The following is a 6000-nucleotide window of genomic DNA, read 5'->3' as shown; positions in this document are numbered from 1 at the left end:
GGACCCGAGACGAGGGATGGAGAGATGCAGTGATGATGGGAGTGTCGAGAGAACACGCAAATCATCGAGTGAGGCAGGAATAGAAGAAATGAATGACGCGGAGGGAATGAGTGGAGGAAGGATTGAATGAGTGTTGAGATATTAAGCGGGACAGAGGGAATGAGTAACGGAAGCAATGGAAGGAATAGACTGATGGTGGGGGGAATGATTCAGGGATGGATGACTAAAGTGCTGAAGAGATCGGTGTAACTGAGTGAAGCGTGGAATGACGAGTGGAGTGACCGAGATGGTGAGGGGTAGAGTGAAGGAGTGATTGCGAGGTTCAGCGATGTGGATGGAGGAGGGCGCGATGGAGAGGAACGGTTGGAGTGAGAGAGACGAGGGGATGGGATCGTGAGTGATGTATGATGGAGGACTTGCTGGATTGGAGAAGTTTAAGGAAGGTGGTGGTGGATGTCGTGATGGAGAGATACATTGATGAAGGCTTTATCAATACAATGAAGGGGTGACGGAAAGGTGGACTGATGGAGGAATGAATTAAGCGAGGAGCGATGTTGAGCGATGATGATGAAGGGCGCTTATGGTGCAGAGAAGTCACGTGTGCCGTATAAACCACGTGACCGCGTCCCAGAGTAGACGGGTAAATGCATGTCCATCCCTGATGATTGCGTCTTAAGTGAAACGTTCACCACAGGGACAACAGGAACAGAGGAGGAGGCGGAGGACCGCGGGGCGTGTAACTTGAGGCTGTGCTCGGCAGAGTTCGCTGTAACAAACTCGAACGATGCTATCACCACTTACAGTAGACATCATCATAATAATAATAAAGGTGATTTGGCCATGTCACACCGGTTTGACGCGTCCCTCCCTGAGCTTGTGCTGTGGCTGCGCATCACGGAGCTCCATCGCCAACATCATTAAGCTCCATCACCAACATCACTACCATCACTGCTCGCCCGAGCACCATCATCGCCGACATCATGACTACAAACAACAACAGCCTTCATCCACGGCGTTTGTGCCAGGCTAGGTGCACCTTGGGCCACGCAAAGTGTTGAAGTCTTGCTGCTGGCAGAAGGTCACGGGACAGACCCAGGTGCTATAGGTCGACTGAGATGCCTGGCAGATGCACCCCCTGCGGTCCACATTGTGGCAACTCGCTGCATTTTATTTGCTCGGCGCTCCTCCGTTCTTGCTGGAGGGCGACTGCCTCCCACTGCCCAGAAGCAGCAGCAGCAACAGCGTCCTTCACGAGCCACCCCACCTCCTACACAGAAGCCGATCTTGACACCGCTGGTAGCGGTCTTTGGTAAGTCAACTCACCTCCACATCCTCCTGTACCGTATCGACTCCATCTCGTCTCAATCCTGTGCAGCGCCCGTTCAACCTCCTCTACCCGGTCAAACAGAAGCTGATTGGGCACGCGGTGGCTGGGCATGCGGGCTACGTGGCCCAGCCAGCGCAGCCTTGCTTGCCGGAGGAGCTCGCCGATGGGACTAAGTCCAGATATTTCAAGGATCTGTGAGCTCCTCACACTTTAATCCAGCCCGGTTAAACCCAGGATGGATTGTAAGGCAGGCCGGCCTGAATGTTTCGGAGCGATGTTCATTCAAAGGGGTCCGATGAGACCCGGAGCATCGTACGGAGCGACAGGCCAGGCAGCCTCCACAGCGTTCCGTCGCCGACGCCAACACGCACGCACCACGCCAACCGCACACGCCCACCACGTCACAGAGACAAAGATCCCCCGTACAGCCTTGAACGAACTGTTGAGGCAAGTGTTGTTAGCGAGCACCTTTTAAGGCCGGCAAAGTACTCATTTAAGGCTGAGTCAACCTTGGGGAAGCCCTGCAGGACCGGTTCAAATATCGGCTGTCACCGTTATTGGCCTCAGCGTGGCCTGTGACGCCACATCGCACTCATCAACGTCATTGTCCATTGTGACGTCTGATGTGTCAATGGCGCCATGAGGCTGGGCCCGGCGACTCTGCGAGTCTGTGGCTCAGCGGCGCTTAGAGGGCCGCGCTGGTGGATCGCGCCGAGATTTGTCAAACTCCAAAATCTCGCCCAGCTGCCGTGGGGGTGGCCCAGAGGTTGAAGGCCGCAAGTGGCTTCGTGAACCCGCCTGGGGTCGTGAACCCGCCTGGGGACGCGTCAGACAGCTCGCAGGAGGCTCCCGAACCACCGAGTCACGAGGCTCGCGGCGAGACGGCGTCGGCCGCGAGACGCTCGCACAGACCGTCACACAGACACAACGCTGCAGACATTTTCGCCAATGTTGGGCCTCCGCGGGGAACAATATGACGAGTCGATGTTTCGGGCAACGGTCCTTGTGTGCAGATAAATGCATCCGATTATCAATAAATGTGCCCTTGTAATGTGAGCAGAGGTTGATCGGCTCGGAAGGCTGGACCGGATCTTCGGACCGGAGTCGCCGAATCCCATTCGCGCACAGCGGCCGACGAGTCCATGCTCTAAGTAAATGGACTCCACAACAGATTTTGCGAGTGACCGCTGCGGGTTCCTGAGCCTTTATTCATCTCCGTTTGACGTCGCCCTTCGCTGTAGTTCGTAGAAAAACCCGCAATGGATCATAACTCAAATCCGTTGCAGCTTGGAGCCTGGATTTCACAAGTTCTTAGATAAACCCGCAATGGATAATAACTCAAATCCGTTGCATCTTAGAGCCTGGATATCACAAGTTCTTAAAAAAACCCGCAATGGATCATAACTCAAATCCGTTTCAGCTTGGAGCCTGGATTCCACAAGTGCATCCTGCCTGGGTGTCTCACTGTGACACCGCCTTGTTTGCTGCGCCCTGCCTAACGGAGCCCATGCTGTTATGTATAACAAGCACGCATTGTGAATGTTGATAAACAGTGTCGTTCATGGGGGGGGGGGGTGACCATACTTCACCACGCTGGTCAATGCCCACACTGTGTTGCTAGGAATCGAATTCGGGTTTGTCGGGTTCATGCATAGCGCAGTGCGCTAACCACTGCGCCACCGCTGCCGCCCCCTTCCTCCTCCCCAAACGATGCGGAGGTTATCCACCCCGCGTGACATTGATGATGAAAGAGCAGGGAAATGTAATTACAATTCATAAGTGGAGCGATTTGCCATCGTTCCAAATTCAATGGGAAACTCACTGATGTCACTCCGGACTATTCCATTTGTCGTGATACCTGGAGGGGGACGGGGGGTGGCGACAAGAGGCAGCGCTGACAAAGCGGGACGAGTCCACTCCGAGTAAAAAAAGGGGTGATGCGCAGAGCCGTCCCGAGGTGCACGGCGAAGCTGGGCGACTGCCCCAGGCCCCGCGTTTTGGGGAGTCCCCGCGCTTCCACGTCACCATGTCGATGTTCGATGTCATCCTCCCGGTTTAGTTTGAAGGCGTCGGTTGTGGCTCGCCCCGGGTCCCGCACCCCCTATGGCCGGCCCTGGTGTGGTGATGGGTTTGGGCGGGGAAGCTCATCCTCAGTGTTATTTACTGCCCCCCAATCAAGACCACTGGCTTCCGGGCCCCCCCCCCCCCCACAAGAGTGGCGGGGCTCGCAAGGCACGTGGTGGTGGTGCTGCACCTTGCGTGCCAGTGCGCTTTGTCGCCGCAGCGTGGCGTTGACATCCCTGACGCATCTTCAACATTTCGCTTGCACGGTATCCACGCTGCAGGCAAATCTAAATCCTACGGGGGCTGTCTGTGGGTGGGGCTCCACGGCAACGGGTGGGATGTAGCTGCCAGTAAGTGACATTTACGGCCCTTGTCTCAATCCACTCCTGGATGAAGACCTCCCTACGCCACAGCGGGGGGGTCGTGAAGGGGGGGGGGAGTATTTGACCATACTTCACCACGCTGTATCATTATCACGACGCTTTTTGTACGTGTACCCGGGCAAGCGTCGCCGAGTCTCATGACTCTTTTGTCGGAGGGTCCTGCCAAGTCGCCGCTGTAGAGGGGGTAGGGGGTGCTGCTGCTGCTGTGTGATCCCAATCGAGTCATTCATCATCCGTGCTGTCGATTTTCAATTTTTTTACCCAATTGAGACCGTGACGCCCGCACGCAATTGCCTCCTCTCGCGAATGCGCACGTCACGGGGTCACCGCCGTCGTCACGCCGTGAAGCCGCGCAGACGGCGTGCAGCCGTCGCGTCATCACTCGTCAGGTGCCTGGGGGGAGCATGGGAGTAGAGTACAACGACGGATGGATGACTGCTGCGGTGTGGTCTCGAGAGAAACCCAAACCGCACACGGCTGCTGTTTCTCTCCAACGAGCACAGAGGGGAGGCGGGGTAGCATTACGAGCAGCAGCAGCAGCATCATCATCACTGCCATCTCTGCAGCTGATGTAATGGGTTCTTGATTGCTCGGTGGGAGGCTGAGGTGGGGCGATACGGGGAGAGGGGGTGAGGGGGGGGCTCCCCACCTCTTACGCTGTCGCATCCTCAAGGACGCGAATACAGTGAGGGCAGCAGCAGCGGCAAGCTGGGCAAGCCAGGCAGCTAAGTGAGCCTCGCGTCTTGTCAGCGCGAGGCCAACCATCGGCAGGTCTGCCGGACGAACTGCGCCCCACTCCCGACAGCTGAGCAGGGCTCGTCGAGGCTGGGAGGCGCTTCACTGACCTGGCAAGCGCAGTCGGTGCTCGCTCGGCGGCAGGCGAAGCAGAACTAACGAGAGCCATTGTTGCCCTTCTCGAATTCCCTGAACGGAAACACAAACTGCGCGACGTTTCAAGGCGCGCAGTGCACGCCCAGCGACGCCACGTGGCAGCCGCTGAAGGGAGCCGCAGGGTGGCGACCCCTGGCAGAGGTGCTGCAGGCGGGCAACACAGCAGGGGCGTCACCAGGAAGCAATCCCCGTACTCGTTGGTGTGCTGTGTCGCCTACTTCGGTGTTCCTGCGTCTTACTCTGCTACTCCCCGCATTCATAAACCAGCATTGACGAGGTGCAGCGTGGTGCAGTATGGTCAAATAGCCCCACCGCGGTTCGTGCGGAGTCGGGGCGATCCTCGTCCAGCAGTGGATTGACGGATTGGGGTCCATGTGCATCATGCAGAGGGTGGGGTCCATGTGCATCATACAGAGGGTGGGGTCCATGTGCATCATGCAGAGGGTGGGGTCCATGTGCATCATACAGAGAGGGGGGTCCATGTGCATCATACAGAGGGTGGGGTCCATGTGCATCATACAGAGGGTGGGGTCCATGTGCATCATACAGAGAGGGGGGTCCATGTGCATCATACAGAGGGTGGGGTCCATGTGCATCATACAGAGGGTGGGGTCCACGTGCATCATTGCTTGTGTTGCGATCCAAACGTCGTGGTTTAATTATCTTATATCTACGTGACTCTACCGACAGAACCAAAGAGCTGGCACCTCGCTTTGGTGCGTCAGGAAGTCGCGTGGCGGGTTGAGGCGTGAGAACTCGCGCCTCTGCCGAGATGCACTCGGCAGAGTGGCGAGGTTTGGTGGATCACACACAGATTTAGTTCAACTCCCTTCCCGTGCGCGTCGAGGAGCCGTAGCCTGGCTCGCCGGAAGGCCGCGGAGCCAACGTGGACTTGACCCGCTCGCTGTGTTTGGGATATCGTGTTGCCCCCTCGCACGCGTGGGGTTTCCCCAGGCGCTCCAGTTTCCTCCCACATGCGAACACTCATTAATTGGGCCGATAACACCTTGATATACATAGAGAACTGCAGAGCTTGGAGGGGATTTGGCACCGGCTCACCGCCTAGCTGCTGCTGCCTCCCCGCTCGTCTGCGGTTCGCTAACGCGCCGCCGAGTCTCTTCAAGAGTGAGTGGGCAGCGTGGGCACTGGGGGCCCTGCCGCTACCAGCAGTGACGCGAGCAGCAGGTGGAAGGGCCGCGCCTTCACCTTTCACCTGTGATTTAAAAACACACACTCGGCTGTAGCAGACAAACCCGAGTGCACTGTTCTGCCAGATTTACGAATGGATTCTCCTGTAAATATTCCAACGTTGTTCTAACGTTACCCCAACGTTGG

The sequence above is a fragment of the Lethenteron reissneri genome, chromosome 50 (assembly GCF_015708825.2).
Source record: "Lethenteron reissneri isolate LAM-NWPU_2019-01 chromosome 50, ASM1570882v1, whole genome shotgun sequence".
Classification (NCBI taxonomy): Eukaryota; Metazoa; Chordata; class Hyperoartia; order Petromyzontiformes; family Petromyzontidae; genus Lethenteron; species Lethenteron reissneri.
The sequence above is the reverse complement of the archived record's forward strand: the minus strand, read 5'-3'. Positions refer to the sequence as shown.